General features: G+C 52.5%; 1 protein-coding gene across 2 annotated transcripts in view; it reads right to left on the bottom strand.

Moving 5' to 3' along the window:
• The window catches only part of chek1 (checkpoint kinase 1), a 40,628-nt gene extending 36,176 nt beyond the window's left edge, over positions 1 to 4,452 (bottom strand). For both annotated transcript variants that reach the window (XM_085968128.1, XM_085968129.1), the window contains exon 1: positions 4,196 to 4,452. The gene's annotated coding sequence lies outside the window, so the exon portion shown is untranslated. The remainder of the gene's footprint in view (positions 1 to 4,195) is intronic.
• Positions 4,453 to 17,726: the final 13,274 nt, after the last annotated feature.

Below are 17,726 nucleotides of genomic sequence, written 5' to 3'. Positions count from 1 at the left end.
ACCAGGACTCTCTCTCTCCCCACCCCCCCCCCAAAACCAGGACACTCTCTCCCCACCACCCCCCCCAAAACCAGGACTCTCTCTCCCCGCCGCCCCCCCCCCCCAAAACCAGGACTCTTTCCCCCACCACCCCCGCAAAACCAGGACTCTCTCCCCCACCACCCCCCCAAAACCAGGACTCTCTCTCTCCCCACCACCCCCCCCCAAAACCAGGACTCTCTCTCCCCACCACCCCCCCCAAAACCAGGACTCTCTCTCCCCGCCGCCCCCCCCCCAAAACCAGGACTCTTTCCCCCACCACCCCCGCAAAACCAGGACTCTCTCCCCCACCACCCCCCCAAAGCCAGGACTCTCTCTCTCCCCACCCCCCCCCCCAAAACCAGGACTCTCTCCCCACCCGCCCCCCCCCCCCAAAACCAGGACTCTCTCTCCCCGCCGCCCCCCCCCCCCAAAACCAGGACTCTTTCCCCCACCACCCCCGCAAAACCAGGACTCTCTTCCCCCACCTCCCCCCCCCCCAAAACCAGGACTCTCTTCCCCCCCCCCACTCCCCCAAAACCAGGACACTCTTTCCCCCCCCCCCACTCCCCCAAAACCAGGACACTCTTTCCCCCCCCCCCACTCCCCCAAAACCAGGACTCTCTCTCCCCACCACCCCCCCCAAAAACCAGGACTCTCTCCCCCACCCCCCCCCCCAAAACCAGGACTCTCTCTCCCCACCACCCCCCCAAAAAACCAGGACTCTCTCCCCCCGCACCCCCACCAAAAACCAGGACTCTCTCCACCCCCCCCCCGCAAAAACCAGGACTCTCTTTCACCCACCCCACCCCCAAAAACCAGGACTCTTTCCTCCCCCCCACCCCCAAAAAAACCAGGACTCTTTCCCCCCCCCCCCGCAAAAAAACCAGGACTCTCTTTTCCCACCCCCCCCCCACCAAAAAACCAGGACTCTCTCCTCCTCCCCCTCAAACCAGGGCCGCCCCCCCCCACCTCAAACCAGGGCCGCCCCCCCCCCCTCAAACCAGGGCCGCCCCCCCCCCCACCTCAAACCAGGGCCGCCCCCCCCCACCTCAAACCAGGGCCGCCCCCCCCCCCCACCTCAAACCAGGGCGGCCGCCCCCCCCCCACCTCACCTCAAACCAGGGCGGCCGCCCCCCCCCCCACCTCACCTCAAACCAGGGCGGCCGCCCCCCCCCACCTCACACCAGGGCACTCCCCCCACCTCACCTCAAACCAGGGCACTCCCCCCGCCACCCCCCCTCACCTCAAACCAGGGCACTCCCCCCACCCCCTCACCTCAAACCAGGGCACTCCCCCAACCCCCCCCCTCACCTCAAACCAGGGCACTCCCCCCACCCCCCCCCTCACCTCAAACCAGGGCACTCCCCCCACCCCCCCCCTCACCTCCAACCAGGGCACCCCCCCCCCCCCCTCACCTCCAACCAGGGCACCCCCCACCCCTCCACTCCAACCAGGGCACCCCCCCCCCCCCCCTCCAACCAGGGCACCCCCCCCTCCCCTCCAACCAGGGCGCACCCCCCCTCCCCTCCAACCAGGGCGCACCCCCCCTCCCCTCCAACCAGGGCGCACCCCCCCTCCCCTCCAACCAGGGCGCACCCCCCCTCCCCTCCAACCAGGGCACTCCCCACCCCCCCCCTCCAACCAGGGCACTCCCCACCCCCCCCTCCAACCAGGGCACTCCCCACCCCTCCAACCAGGGCACTCCCCACCGCCCACCTCCCCTCCCCACCCCCCCCCTCCCCTCCCCTCCAACCAGGGCACTCCCCACCCCCCCCTCCCCTCCAACCAGGGCACCCCCCCCCCTCCCCTCCAACCAGGGCACTCCCCACCCCCCCCTCCAACCAGGGCACTCCCCACCGCCCCCCTCCCCTCCCCTCCAACCAGGGCACTCCCCACCGCCCCCCTCCCTCCCCTCCAACCAGGGCGCACCCCCCCTCCCCTCCAACCAGGGCGCACCCCCCCTCCCCTCCAACCAGGGCGCACCCCCCCTCCCCTCCAACCAGGGCGCACCCCCCCTCCCCTCCAACCAGGGCACTCCCCACCCCCCCCCTCCAACCAGGGCACTCCCCACCCCCCCCTCCAACCAGGGCACTCCCCACCCCTCCAACCAGGGCACTCCCCACCGCCCCCCCCCTCCCCTCCCCCCAGGGCACTCCCCGCCCCCCCCCCTCCAACCAGGGCACTCCCCGCCCCCCCCCCCCCTCCAACCAGGGCACTCCCCGCCCCCCCCCCCCTCCAACCAGGGCACTCCCCGCCCCCCCCCCCCTCCAACCAGGGCACTCCCCGCCCCCCCCCCCCCCAACCAGGGCACTCCCCGCCCCCCCCCCCCCAACCAGGGCACTCCCCGCCCCCCCCCTCCAACCAGGGCACTCCCCACCCCCCCCCCTCCAACCAGGGCACTCCCCCCCCCCCCCCCCCCCAACCAGGGCACTCCCCACCCCCCCCCCCCTCCAACCAGGGCACTCCCCACCCCCCCCCCTCCAACCAGGGCACTCCCCACCCCCCCCCCTCCAACCAGGGCACTCCCCACCCCCCCCTCCAACCAGGGCACTCCCCACCCCCCCCCCTCCCTCCAACCAGGGCACTCCCCACCCCCCCCCCCCCCTCCCTCCAATCAGGGCACTCCCCACCCCTCCCTCCAACCAGGGCACTCCCCACCCCCCCCCCCCTCCCTCCAACCAGGGCACTCCCCACCACCCCCCCCCCTCCAACCAGGGCACTCCCCACCCTCCCCTCCAACCAGGGCACTCCCCACCCTCCCCTCCAACCAGGGCACTCCCCACCCCCCCCTCCCCTCCAACCAGGGCACTCCCCACCCCCCCCTCCCCTCCAACCAGGCCCCCCCCCCTCCCCTCCCCTCCAACCAGGGCACTCCCCGCCCCCCCCCTCCCCTCCCAGCCCCCCCCTCCCCTCCCACCAGGGCACTCCCCGCCACCCCCTCCCCTCCAACCAGGGCACTCCCCGCCCCCCCCTCCCCTCCCCTCCAACCAGGGCGCTCCCCACCCCCCCCTCCCCTCCAACCAGGGCACTCCCCCCTCCCCTCCAAACAGGGCACTCCCCACCCCCCCCCCCTCCCCTCCAACCAGGGCACTCCCCACCCCCCCCCTCCCCTCCCCTCCAACCAGGGCACTCCCCACCCCACCCTCCCCTCCAACCAGGGCACTCCCCACCCCACCCTCCCCTCCAACCAGGGCACTCCCCACCCCACCCTCCCCTCCAACCAGGGCACTCCCCACCCCCCCCTCCCCTCCAACCAGGGCACTCCCCACCCCCCCCTCCCCTCCAACCAGGGCACCCCCCCCTCCCCTCCAACCAGGGCACTCCCCACCCCCCCCCTCCCCCTCCCCTCCAACCAGGGCACTCCCCACCCCCCCCTCAAACCAGGGCACTCCCCACCCCACCCCACCCCCTCAAACCAGGGCACTCCCCACCCCACCCCACCCCCTCAAACCAGGGCACTCCCCACCCCACCCCACCCCCTCAAACCAGGGCACTCCCCACCCCACCCCACCCCCTCAAACCAGGGCACTCCCCACCCCACCCCACCCCCTCAAACCAGGGCACTCCCCACCCCACCCCACCCCCTCAAACCAGGGCACTCCCCACCCCACCCCACCCCCTCAAACCAGGGCACTCCCCACCCCACCCCACCCCCTCAAACCAGGGCACTCCCCACCCCACCCCACCCCCTCAAACCAGGGCACTCCCCACCCCCCCCTCCCCTCCAACCAGGGCACTCCCCACCCCCCCCTCCCCTCCAACCAGGGCACTCCCCACCCCCCCCCCCCTCAAACCAGGGCACTCCCCACCCCACCCCCTCAAACCAGGGCACTCCCCACCCCACCCCCTCAAACCAGGGCACTCCCCACCCCACCCCCTCAAACCAGGGCACTCCCCACCCCACCCCACCCCCTCAAACCAGGGCACTCCCCACCCCCTCAAACCAGGGCACTCCCCACCCCACCCCACCCCCTCAAACCAGGGCAGGGCACCCCCCACCCCACCCCCTCAAACCAGGGCCCTCTCCTCAAACCAGGCCCGCCCACCCCTCAAACCAGGACACTCTCTCTCTCCTCCTCCTTCTCCCATTCCCCAGACAAGAACCGAACCCTACCCCACCAACATTTCCCTCCACCCCTCACAGAGCGGCCCCGACCGCCTCCTCTTCCTTCACCGGCTGCAGGCGGTGTCTCCCCGAGCCCGCTGTCTCTCCGGGCCGGCTGCAGGCGGTGTCTCCCCGAGCCCGCTGTCTCTCCGGGCCGGCTGCAGGCGGTGTCTCCCCGAGCCCGCTGTCTTTCCTCACACAACCATCAAGTTTGGCGCCTTGCGTGACCGTTCCGCGTCCCAGCGACGTCATTACGCATCCGGTGGCGTACGTATAAAAGGCGGCCTGCACTGGCGGGAAATTCAAAGCTGAGCCTGCGCTGACAGCAGCTGTGACAGCAGTGGCTCTAAGGCTGCTTCTACTTATTTTATAACATGAAGGGTCTGCTTGTTAATTAAATGGACTGAAAATTGAGCAGATTTTAAAAATATATAATTTTGCATGAAAAATAACAAATCACTCTAACTCATTTTTCCCAAAAGCTCAAGCTGATTAAACTTGAACATGAAAGAACGCTTTTGGTCTCCCGTCCTAATATGTCCTTATGTGGCTCGGTGTCAAATTGTGTCCGACAATGCTCCTGTGAAGAGCCTTGGGACGTTGTACTACGTTAAAGGTGCTATATAAATACAAGTTGTTGTTGTTTTTGTTGAACCAGCCCAGCCTGGCCTTCAGTCTTGACAAAGGGTTTGACCCGAAACGTTGACTCTATTTTCTCTCCACGAATGTTGTCTGGCCTGCTGAGTTTTTCCAGCATTTTCTGTTGTTATTTCGGATTTCCAACATCTGCAGTATTTTGCTATCGTTACACAAACTAGGCTTGTATTCCATGGAATGTAGAAGGTTATGGGGTGATTTGATTGAGGTTTTTAGGATTTTGAAAGGAATTAATTGGGTAGATGGAGAGAAACTTTTTTCCACTGGTGGGAAAGTCTAGGACAAGCGATTATAACCTTAAAATCAGAGCCAGGCCATTCAGGAGAGAAGGCAGGAAACACTTCTCCATGCAAAGGGTGGTAGAAATGTGGAACTCTCTCCTGCAAAAAGCAGTAGCTGCTCGCTCAATTAATCATTTTAAATCTGATCGATAGATTTTTTCTAGCCACGGGTATTAAGGGATATGGAGCCAAGGCGGGTGGATGGAGTTAAGATACAGATCAGCCATGATGTCATTGAATGGTGGAACATTGAGGGGCTGAATGGCCTCCTCCTTTCCCTATGTTCATATGTAACCTCCTCATGCCCCCCCCCCCCCGCCACCCCTTTCCCCAAACGTCTGCACTAGAGGCATCAGGCATCAAGGGGTATGGGGAGAGAGCGGGAATATGGTATTGAGGTAGAGCATCAGCCATGATCATATTGAATGGCGGAGCAATCTCGAATGGCCGACTCCTGCTCCTATTTTTCTATGTTTCTAGAGGACAGTTAGAAGCAGGGACCCTGGGTGATCTAACCTTCCCTAGCTGAGGGAGCTGAGCGTCATTGTAGCTCCCCAGATAGCTCAGTAGAGAACAAACTCATCCTCTGCTCCTCCAACACTGGACTTCTTCTTGTCCTTGCTCTCTCCAGCCCACACAACAGTCTCATTAAGATGGGCAGCGAACCAGGCACAAATCTTCACGTCCAAATTCCCCTTCCGTGCTCCCTTTGAGTGAAGCTCTATGCCAGGAGCAGTAAATTGTAAAATTGACCCCTATATTCTCTCATTTCAGCTACCATCATAGTGAATCCATGTTGTGCCTTTTGCATGGGGACAGGTGCATGAACCAGTTTTATTTTAAACAGGTTAATGCTCTGTTATAATAGTGTTTGTATGTTAATATTGCACAATGCAAGTTCACCCCATTGATTCTGAGGTTAAGCAAGGATCTGCCCTGACTCCAGTTTAACAAAGAACAGTCAATGTGTTTCCGACACAAATGGGTGAGCGTGTGCTGTGATCTTTATATGGGTCGTGGCTCAGTGGCAGCACTCTCGCTTCTGAGTCAGAAGGTTGTGTGTTCAAAGTCCCACTCCAGAGACTTGAGCACACAAGTGAAGTACTGAGGAAGTGCTGCAATGCCGAAGGTGCCGTCTTTCGGATGAGACGTTAAACCGAGGTCCTGTCTGCCCTCTCAGGTGGACATAAAAGATCCCAATGGCACTATTTCGAAGAAGAGCAGTCGAGTTCTCCCCGGTGTCCCGGCCAATATTTATCCCTCAACCAACATCACTAAAACAGATGATCTGGTCATTGCCATATTGCTGTTTGTGGGAGCTTGCTGTGCGCAAATTGGCTGCTGCGTTTCCTACATTTCAACAGTGACTACACTTCAAAAGTACTTCATTGACTGTAATGTGCTTTGGGATCTCCTGAGGTCGTGAAAGGCGCTATAGAAATGCAAGAACTTTCTTCTTTTTAGTTAACCTGAGGAAACTAAATAGTTTAAAACAAACGTTCATTGAATATCCTCCTCCAGAAAGACCTCAGTGTGATAACAAATACTTGTGCCCTGCCTCCTCCAATACTTTCCCCACCAGTCTGCCCTGCTCCACCTCCACTCTACATAAACTCAGCCATGCACATCCTGCCCTGCACTAAGTCCTGCTCCACCCATTACCCCGCCCTCTTCTTCTGAAAAAATCATTTGACTATGAAATCCTCATCTTCATTGAAAAGTCTCACCTTTGGCTCATCGCTCCCAAGCCCTGCAGCCTTCTCCAACACAATGTGCAATCGTGCGCCCTCCGCTCTTCCGACTCTGGCCTCCTTCGCGTCCCTTCCCCCTCGGTGACAGAGCCTTCAGCCATCTTGCCCCCTGCTCCCCGTGCTCTGGAACTCCCTCCCTCCCTGAATCCCTCAGCCTTGCTCTCTCTCTTCCCATCGTCAAAACCACTCCCTTCAAAATCAACCTGTTCAGTCCCCTCCGCTGACTCCTCTGCTACTGCTGTGTTCGTCACTGAAACATCTTAGCACCGTTTCAGCCCCACAACCCCCCGAGATATCTGCGCTCCTCTAATTCTGCCCTCTTGAGCATCCCTGATTATAATCGCTCAACCTTTGGTGGCCGCGCCTTCTGTTGCTTGGGCCCTAAGCTCTGGAATTCCCTGCTTAAACCTCTCCACCTCGCTACCTCTCTTTCCTCCTTTAAGACGCTCCTTAAAACCTAACTCTTTGACCAAGCTTTTGGTCATCTGCCCTCATTTATCCTTATGTGGCTCGGTGTCAAATTTTTTGTCTTAAAATACTCCTGTGCAGCGCCATGGGACGTTTTACTACGTTAAAGGCGCTATATAAATACAAGTTGTTGTTGCTGTTGATTATATTAAAAGGTGCTCTCTATGTGCAAGTTGTAGCTAAGCCATTGACTGCGGGCGCATTTCTAGTGTTGTAGGGAGCTTCTCCACGTGAACCACAGCAGCTTACAGCCAGAAGCAGGCCATTTGGCCCATCATGTCTGTGCTGGCTCTTCAGTAGTGCAATCCCAAATGAGACCTGCTGTCTCCCCATAGCCCAGTGAATGTGAGTGCTCTCCAGGTTAGCTAAGATGCCGCAGCATGTGCAGGGAGGAGCCTCTCATCGTCTGCACCTGAAACGATAGCAACAAAAGGCAACTCGCCCCAGCGTGGAAATTCCAATTCCCCACATACAGGAAACTTTGTGCTATCCAGCACCGACGGGACCGAGCTGTTGCCGTCCCATCAAAACTGCCGGACAAACCAGCGCTAATGTTGAAACATACGGAGATTTTGAGCTCCGTATCTGGCAACAAACCCTGTCTAACAGTCGGCCGTACCTTGCAAGCGTCTCTGTAGCTTAGCAACAGCTTCAGCGAGACCTTACAGAGCCTGACTGGTGAAAAAAAAGCAACGAAAAGAAAAAAAACCTAACGAAACGGCTCCTGATTTTTGCCGGTGGCTCGAGCATTCCGGACAGTTAACCTCCGAATAAACCAAAGTTTCCTGTACAATGTAAAGCCTGTCCCAGGAACTGTGGCAAAGAAGTGGACGAGAATTCTCAGTCGTTATATAAATCCATGTGCGATGTCTTGGGATTTGGGAGCAATTTTAAAATTAAATATGAGACAAAGCTCTCGTTATTCATCAGGTTTCTCATGTTGCTTTTTATTGAAAGATTAAAAAAAGAAAGATTTGCATTTATATAGCGCCTTTCACGACCATCCCAAAGCGCTTCACAGCCAATTCATTGCCTTTGAGGTGTAATCATTGTTGAAATGTAGGAAACATGGCACCCAATTTGTGCACAACAAGATCCCACAAACAGCAATGAGATAATCATCAAATCACCTCTTTTTAGTTGTTGGCTGAAGGATAAATATTGGCCAGGACACCAGGGAGGACTGGCCTGCTGTTCTTCGAATAGTGTCGCGAGATCTTTTACATCCACCTGAAATGGCAGACAAACCTCAGTTTAACATCTCATCTGAAAGACGGCACCTCTGACAGTGCAGCGCTCCCTCAGTACTGCACTAGAGTGTCATCCTAGATTTTGCGCTCAAGTCTCAAGTAGGATTTGAACACACAACCTTCTGACTCAGAGGCAAGAGTGTGAACGCTGACTCCAAAAAGGGATATTAGGGTATGTCCCCCACCATCATTTTTATATCATGCATATAATCTAGACCGAGACTTCAGTGCAGTACTGCGGGAGTGTTGCATTGTCAATGGTGCCGTCGCTCAGATGAAAAGTTAAAGTGAGGCTCCTTCTGCCTGTTCAAGTGGATGGTAACGATCCCAGGGCATTATTCAAAAAGCAGGGAGTTCTCCTGGTGTCCGGACCAACATTCTTCCATCCCGAAACACCACCAGAAACGGACTAACTTGTCATTCCTTGCCTTTGCTGTTTGTGGGATCTTGCTGTGCACAATTTGCCTACAAAATAACTGGGGCTGCACTTCAGAAGTAATGAATTGGCTGTGAAGGGATTCAGGGTATTTCGAGAATGTGAGAGGCACTGTATAAATGCCAGTTCTATCTTACCTCTGGTCGAAGGGCTGCTCAAGACCAACAGTAAGCTTCTAAAAATAAATAATATAAAATTTTAAAAACATTTTAATTGCCCAAAAGAAGGATGAAGCTACATTAGTTACTGTAAAACAGTAACTTTTTAAAACAAATTTACAGCAGTATTTATTTAAATAGCATAAAAAGTTGCTCTTTAACAAACAAAGGCAGCATTTTAGTTGCATACATCGTTCATAACATGACCCCGTAGCTACATTCTGCCAGTTTGCTGTAGCGTTCGATTCTGACTCCATTGTGCCTTTGCAGTGCCAAGATTCTGATGACGCAGCCAGCCTGGGAGCTGGGAGCACTGCAGCGGAGGATTGTGGGCATGGGTGAGACGAGTTCATTGCTTGAGTTCACCGGGGTGAAACGAGTTTGTTCCCCCAGTCGAACCCGGCACGGCACCATTGATCCCTTCTGCGCTCGCAGCAGGGGAGGTCGCGCGAGTGCAAAAGGAAATGCTGCATTCTGGGGGACGAGTTCCCTGAGTGCAGCCGTCTGTCGGAAGGGGGTGAAGTGAGTTCATCCTGTTTTAATGGGCTGTTGATCACAGCACCCAGCACAGAGTGTACCAGAGTAAGAGCTGGAGAAATTGGCAGGGAACTCTGAGCGGAATCTGACACTACACGCAGCTCCTGACTGCAAAAACGTCTTTGAGGATGTTACATAATACAGCAGCAAAAGCCACCCAAACAGTCTGTTAAAAGCATTTCATTTACATTTCTTTACCAACATTAATTGATCGTTAGATTTCCTAATTGGCACTTGGCAATCCAGACTCTGAGCGAGTGGCTAATTTAGCCTATCACTGCGTGAGCCCAGCACTGGTAAACCTTATCTATCTAATTTTTGAAACTTTACTACAGCGTATTTACTGTCACATTTCAGGTGTCACACAACAGCGACAAGAACTTGTATTTATATAGCGCCATTAACGTAGTTAAATGTCCCAAGGCGCTTCACAGGAGAGTTATCAAAGTTTGACATCGAGCCACATAAGGAGAAATTAGAACAGGTGGCCAAAAGCTGGGTCAAAGAGGTAGGTTTTGAGGCGCGTCTTAAAGGAGGAAAGAGAGGCAGAGAGGTTTAGGGAGGGAATTCCAGAGCTTAGGGCCCAGGCAGCTGAAAGCACGGCTGCCAATGGTGGAGCGATTAAAATTGGGGATGTGGAAGAGGCCAGCATTGGAGGAGCGCGGAGATCTCGGAGGGTTGAAGGAGGTTACAGAGATAGGGAGGGGCGAGTCCATGGAGGGTTTTGAAAACAAAGATGAACATTTTAAAATCTCCATCGGCTGGAAGCACAGGGGTGATGGATGAACGGGACTTGGTGCGAGTTAGAATACGGACAGCAGAGTTATGGATGACCTCAAGTTTACGGCGGGTAGAATGTGGGAGGCTGGCCAGGAGTGCGTTGAAATAGTCAAGCTTAGAGGGAACAAAGATATGGATGAGGATTTCAGTGGCAGATGAGCTGAGGTGGGGCGGACTCGGGCAATGTTATGGAGATGGAAGTAGGCGGTCTTAGTGATGGCGCGGATATGCGGTCAGAAGCTCATCTCGGGGTCAAATATGACACCAAGGTAGCGAATAGTCTGGTTCAGCCTCAGACAGTTGCCAGGGAGAGGGATGGAGTCGGTGGCGAGGGGTTTGTGGCGGGGAACAAAGACAATGGCTTTGGTCTTCCCAATATTTAGTTGGAGGAAATTTCTGCTCATCCAGTACTGGATGTCGGACAAGCATTGTGACAATTTAGATACAGTGGAGGGTTTGAGAGAGGTGGTGGTGATGTAGAGCTGGGTGTCTTCAGCGTACATGGGGAAACCATACCCCTCACTTTAAAGAAAATGAGTATAGGAATTGTACAACAGTGATCTGTCTTTCATTGCTGCTGGTTTTCATCATATTAAATTGACTTAATTTCCTCGCTCCACCATCTGACACACTACCCTGGGTTCACTGAGTTCATGAGGATACCCACTGCATTCTGGGACAAGCGCTGCTGAGTTCAGCGAGTGCAGCTGACAGCAGGAAAAGGTGGATTGAGTTTATCTTCATTCTAATGCACAAGTCACGGATACTGGAATGTGGCTTGTGACCAAGGGCCAGGAACAGGAAACCCCTCGATCCCCAATCAGTGACGAAAACAGCTTTAATTACGGTTAAGTGCTGCAGGCACTTGAATTACGAGCACATAACTGTAATTGCCACTGAAAAGAACTATTCAGAGATGTCCGTGTGTCAAAATGCTGTCATGAAAGATGCTGAGCAGACCAGAAACAAAGCAGTAATGCAAACCAGCCCTTGAGCTTAGGCTGATTAAAGCTGTGAGCCAATAGACAAATCTGTCATGTCTCCAGGCAATTAATTATCAAAACAGTCATTTTGGGTCTTGGGTTGAATGTCATCTGATGACTGCTAAAGGTTTACTCGATTCCCGATTGACACAAATCTACAGCAGAGAATAACCCAGCAAGGCTTTTCTTTAAATTCATTTTCTGGATGTGGGCATCGCTGGCAAGGGCAGCATTTATTGCCCATCCCTAGCTGTCCTGGAGAAGGTGTTGGTGGGCTGCCTTCTTGAACCACTGCAGTCCATGTGGGGAAGGCACTCCCACAGTGCTAGAGTTGCCATTTACACTTCCTCTAGAGTCATCTTTTGTTTCTTAACTTGTCCCATTACCATCTCCTTTTGCCTCGCACCATCATCCCTTTTGTCTCTTAATCTCTCCTGCCTTCCATCCTATCACAGACCTTCCCTTTGTTCTTTCCTCTCCTCCCCCCCCTCTCCCTGCCCCTGCACTTGCTTAAAAATCTGTGGGTTGTGCAGTTAATTACGACACAGACTTCAGGAGTAACATACAACAGGACTTTACTATTCGAAGGTCAGGGCGAATCTGCCCTATAAATCATGCCACAGCACTTATATACCGGTGTGGTCACCGTCGGTATTACCGTATACAGAAGCCAAACAAGTAGTGCCACACCTAAAATAGTTCTCTTAAAGGTGAACGGTTACATACAATAGTCTCTTAAAGGTAGATGGTTACATACACTACAATCCTCCCTTTTTAGCTTACAACATACTATTTCTCATTAACATACATATATTCAACTTCAGGTAAACAATTTACAGATATAGTCTCTGTGGGAAACAGTTCACAGGTTCAGTCTCTGTGGGAACAGTGTATAGATTCAGTCTCTAGTCTTGACTCGGTCCGAACAACATCGCTGTGGTGTAGCCGGTTCACATTGCTAGCGTGACTCCTCCACTAGTCTTCCCCTTGACGTAACAGCTTGAACTCCCGTCCTGCTGAACCAGCAATGCTGACTTTTACAAACAGCTGTATTGCCTTGGTAATTTTCCTTACTTTCCAACTGATTTATCTCCCTTTGTAGGGCCCACGTGCATGATCTGGTAGGAGTGATAATGATTTTGATGGTTATCGTCTTCTGCTTCTTCTTTTTCTTTTCTGCTTCTTGGAGACTCTCGGGGCTCCCTTATCAGCTGCCAGCTGTAGCGCCACCATCTCCCTATGTTCCTTAGACTTTAAGTGCTTCATCCTGATTTCTGCACTTTGGGAGTTTTCATCACAAGCTGGGCAGACCAGATCCTCGTAATATTCAGTGTCACTCAACAGGTCATGGTAATATTCGGTGTCGTCCTGAGCTAGTCTAGCGAGAGGGCCTGCTACTTCTTCCGTACCCAACTGGACGTTAGCCGACTGTTGTTCCCTCCCTAGACATCTTTCCTGAAGAGACTTCTTCATGCGTTCATATTCATCCCGCTCTTCCTGGGTTTCCTGCCAATCCTTCACTAATGACCTTGTTTGTGATTTCAATACTTCCCCTTCCCTCGGGGATTGATTGATCAGGCTATTCAATCCTTCTACTGGAGCAGCTGTTTCAACATTCTGCTGTTCACATTGACGTGATTCAGCGTACTTTTGGCATCCCTGTAAAATCTGTGTTGCAACCTCAGCTATTTCCATAACTTTTGAGAGCTCCGAACTCCTTCCCTTTGAAGATTGAAGCTCATGTTCAGATTGTTCCCATTGTAGAGTCTTGTCCTTCAGCATATGAAGGAGTTGGCTGACCGTTAACTCTTCCACGGGAACACTGTGGGTCAGAGTCTTCTCCATTTCATCCACCTTTTCCTCCAATGCTTTCACCTTCTTTTCCTCTTGTACTTTGGCTTCCAGCGCTCGGAGAAGTTGCGCCTTGATGCTCTCTAGCTCATGTTCAGAGGCCATTCTTACAGTCTCTGTGTTTCTTACAGTTCCCTTTTCTTCCACTGAACGGATTCCCAGTTGAATCTGTTCTTCAAGTTGTTGAATCTCGGTCATTGCCGCCCCATATTTGTCTTGGGTTTCCTTTAATATTTTTATGAGTTCTTGTACATCTTGTCTTTCAGGTTCTGCCCTGTCTTTCACCTCTAATTTCTCATCTATGGATGGAACTTCTACCGATGAGTCTGTCTTGGCCTTGAGCTCATCAAGAATTTCCTGCAGCCTTTGGACTTCTTGCTCATGTTCAACCTTCAGTTGCTCATATGCTTCCACTGAAACTAGCTTTTCGGAGGTTGCCGAGTTAACCCCTTCCAGAATTGTAGCCTGGGCCTGTTCATACTGTTCTTTCAACTTCTCACACTCTGCTTGTAAGGAGTCGTAGAGAAGAACTGGAATAAAATCCTGGCTTCCTGAAGATTCCTCTTCATTTGCTTCTTCCTGCAAATATTCTAACTCCTGAACAGCATAAGGGAGATGTGATCGGTAATTGGTCACGATGGCTCTATGGTCGCTCTCTGCTTGAGCTAGCTGCTTCTGTTGTCTTTCCAGATTCTCCCATTCGGTGTCATAGAACTTTTTCATTGTTTTCATCTCTTGTACGAGACGGTAACTCAATTGTTCTAATTGTTGTCGTAATTTGAAATAAGTTTGAGTCCGAGCTCGGTGTTCTTCCGTCATGGATATGTCCGTAACTTGAACAGGCTCAGAATTTTCTGTCGAACTAGGTTGTCATTGTTCGGTGGAGTTCTGTTCTGAAACTTTGTTCTTCTCTGAAGCATAAGCCTTTATGCATGCCTTCGTTTTTCCAACCTTCGTCGGCAAGTCCATTTCAGCCTTGTCTTTCATATTTGGGTTGGTCTTATCGTCATCCGCTTCAGAATCTGAGCTGATTGTCTGCACCGAGTCCTCACTCGTTATGGCTTTTAGATAGTGCCATTCCATGTCTATTTTCTTGATCCACTCCCGTCCTAGAAGTGGTGGTCCTCCCTCATGTAGTACGTATAAGTTCATTCTTGGGTGTTCTTTACCCCTATCTCTCACTTTGACTCTTATCTTTCCCATGGGGTATACTTTATGCCCCGTGTATGTCTGCAATACGAACTTGGTATCTCTTAAGGGTATATGTGAGAATAGCCGGTGGTAATCCCTTCGATTTATGACTGATAGAGCTGATCCAGTGTCTGTAAAGTCTGTGTGTTGTACTGTTAATAACGACACAGACTTCAGGAGTAACAAACAAACAGGTCTTTACTATTCGAAGGTCAGGGCGAATCTGCCCCAGCAATCCTGCCACAACACTTATATACTGGTGTGGTCACTGTCGGTATTACAGTATACAGAAGCCAAACAAGTAGTGCCACACCTAAAGTAGTTCTCTTAAAGGTGAACGGTTACATACAATAGTTTCCTTAAAGGTAGACGGGTACATACACTACAATCCTCCCTTTTTAGCTTATTACTTACAGAGTCCCATTAACATACATATCTTCAACTTCATATAAAACACTTTACAGATATAATCTCGGTGGGAAACAGTTCACAAAGTCAGTCTCTGCGGGAACAGTTCACAGATTCAGTCTCTGATCTTGACTTGGTCCGAACAACATCTCTTTGGTGTAGCCGGTTCACATGGATAGTGTGACTCCTCCATAGCCTTTTCCTTGACGTAACAGCTTGAACTTTCGTCCTGTTGAACCGGCAGTGCCGACTTTTATAACCAACTGGCTGTCTTGATCATTTCCCACTTTTCAACTAATTTAGCTCCTTTCGTAGGTCCCCTCCTGAGCTGGTAGAAGTGATAATATTTTAGATAGTTATTGTCTTCTGCCTCTTCTTTTTCCTTTCTGCCTTTTTGAGACTCTCGGGGCTCCTTTCTCGGCTGCCAGCTGTAGCGCCACCAACTCTCTATGTTCCTTAGACCTTAAGTATTTCATCCTGATTTCAGCACTTTGGGAGTTTTCCTCACAAACTGGGCAGACCAGATCCTCGTAATATTCAGTGTCACTCAACAGGTCATGGTAATATTCGGGGTCGTCCTGAGTTAGGCCAGCGAGAGGGCCTTCTACTTCCTCCTTACCCATCTGGACGTTAGCCGACTGTGGTTCCTTCCCTAGACATCTTTCTTGAAAAGGCTTCCTCATACATTCATATTCATCACGCTCTTCCTGGGTTGTCTGCCATTCCTTCACTACTGTCCTCATTTGTGAGTTCAATACCTTCCCTTCCATCGGGGATTGCGTTATCCGGCTATTTACTCCTTCTACTGGAGTAGCTGTTTCCCCATTCTTCTGTTCAATTTGACGTAATTCAGCGTCCTTTTGGCATCCTTGTAAAAGCTGTGTTGCCACCTCAGCTATCTCCATCCCTTTTGGAAGCTCCGAATTCCTTCCCTTTGAAGCCTGAAGCTCGTGTTCCCCTTGTGGAGTCTTGTCACTCCGCCTGTGAAGGAGTTGGCTGGTCGTTAACTCTTCCCCGGGGACACTGTGGATCAGCTTCTTCTCTATTTCATCCACCTTTCCCTCTGGTGCTTGGGTTTTAAGCGCTCGAAGAAGTTGCGCCTTGATGCTCTCTAGCTCCAGTTCAGGGGCCATTCTTCCAGTCTCTGTTTCTCTTCCAGTTGCCTTTCCTTCCACTGCCCGGATTCCCAGTTGACTATGTTCTTCAAGTTGTTGAACCCTGGTCATTTCCGCCTCATATTTGTCTTGGGTTTCCTTCAGTACTTTTATGAGCTCTTGAACCTCTTGGATTCCATGTTCTGCCATGTCTTCCACCTCCAATTTTTCATCGATGGATGGAATCTCTACCGATGAGTCTGTCTTGGCCTGGAGCTCCTCAAACATTTCCTGCATCCTTTGGACTTCTTGCTCATGTTCAACCTTTAGTTGCTCATATGCTTTCACTAAAACTAGCTTTTCGGAGGTTGCCGAGTTAACCCCCTCCAGAATTGTAGCCTGGGCCTGTTCATACTGTTCTTTCAACTTCTTACACTCTGCTTGTAAGGAGTCGTAGAGAGGAACTGGGATAAAATCCTGGCTGCCTGAAGATTCCTCTTCATTTGTTTCGTTCTGCAAATATTCTAACTCTTGAACAGCATCAGGGAGATGTGATCGATACTTAGCCATGATGGCCCTATGGTCGCTCTCAGCTTGAGCTAGCTGCCTCTGTTGTCTTTCCAGGTTCTCCCATTCGGTGTCCCAGAATTGTTCCATTGTTTTCATCTCTTGTACGAGACGGTAACTCAACTGTTCTAATTGTTGTTGTATTTTGCGATACGTTTGAGTCCGGGCTCTGTGTTCTTCCGTCGTGGATAAGTCCTTAACTTGGACAGGCTCAGAATTCTCTGTCAACCTGGAGTTCTGCTCTGAAGCTTTATCCTTCTCGGTAGCATAAGCCTTTATGCCTGTCTTCGTTTTCTCCACCATAGTCGGCAAGTCCATTTCAGCCTTGTCTTCCATATTTGAGTTAGTCTTATCGTCATCCGTTCCAGAATCTGAGCTGATTGCTCGTACCGAGTCCTCACTCGTGATGGCTTTTAGATAGTGCCATTCCATGTCTATTTTCTTAATCCACTCCCGTCCTAGAAGTGGTGGTCCTCCCTCAGGTAATACGTACAAGTTCATTCTTGGGTGTTCTTTACCCCTCTCTCTCACCTTGACTCTTATCTTCCCCATGGGGTATACTTTATGCCCCGTGTATGTCTGTAATACGAACTTGGTATTCCTTAAGGGTATGTGAGAGAATAGCCGGTGGTAGTCCCTTCGATTGATGACTGATAGAGCTGGTCCAGTGTCCAACTCCATTCTTACTTGGACTCCAGCTATTCTTAGCATGACCCAGATAGTTTGTAGATCAGCTTCCCTCCCCACATTGTGAATTCTCAGACTACCCAGCTCCTGGTTGTTTGGGTCTGAGTCTGAATTCTGTTCGTCTGAACTCTTCTCAGCCACCTTGTGTACCTTGCTGTACTTTTCTTGTGGTGGCTTCCTTTGGTTGTTGGTCTTCTTCCCTGACCGGCATACCTTTGCGATGTGACCCAGTTTGCCACATTTCCTACATTCTTGGTTCTTAAACCAGCATTGATTCTGGTCGTGCGTTGTCTTCCCACAACGATAGCATTTTGTTGTATTCGAGGTAATTTGGTCCACCCCGAGTGCCGCCGCCTTCAGCTGCATTTCTGCCGTTCTTTTCGCTGCGGCTTCGTGCGATGCAGCTATAAGAACAGCCCTGTCTAGTGTGAGGTCGTTCTCTTCCAGTAGTCGCTTTTGCGTCCCTTCTTTGGACAATCCACATACGAACTTGTCTCGCAG

The sequence above is a fragment of the Somniosus microcephalus genome, chromosome 26 (genome assembly GCF_052327205.1).
Source record: "Somniosus microcephalus isolate GS21.2 chromosome 26, FLI_Smic_1.0, whole genome shotgun sequence".
Classification (NCBI taxonomy): domain Eukaryota; kingdom Metazoa; phylum Chordata; class Chondrichthyes; order Squaliformes; family Somniosidae; genus Somniosus; species Somniosus microcephalus.
Note: the sequence above shows the minus strand (reverse complement) of the source record. Positions and strands in the feature narration are given on the sequence as shown.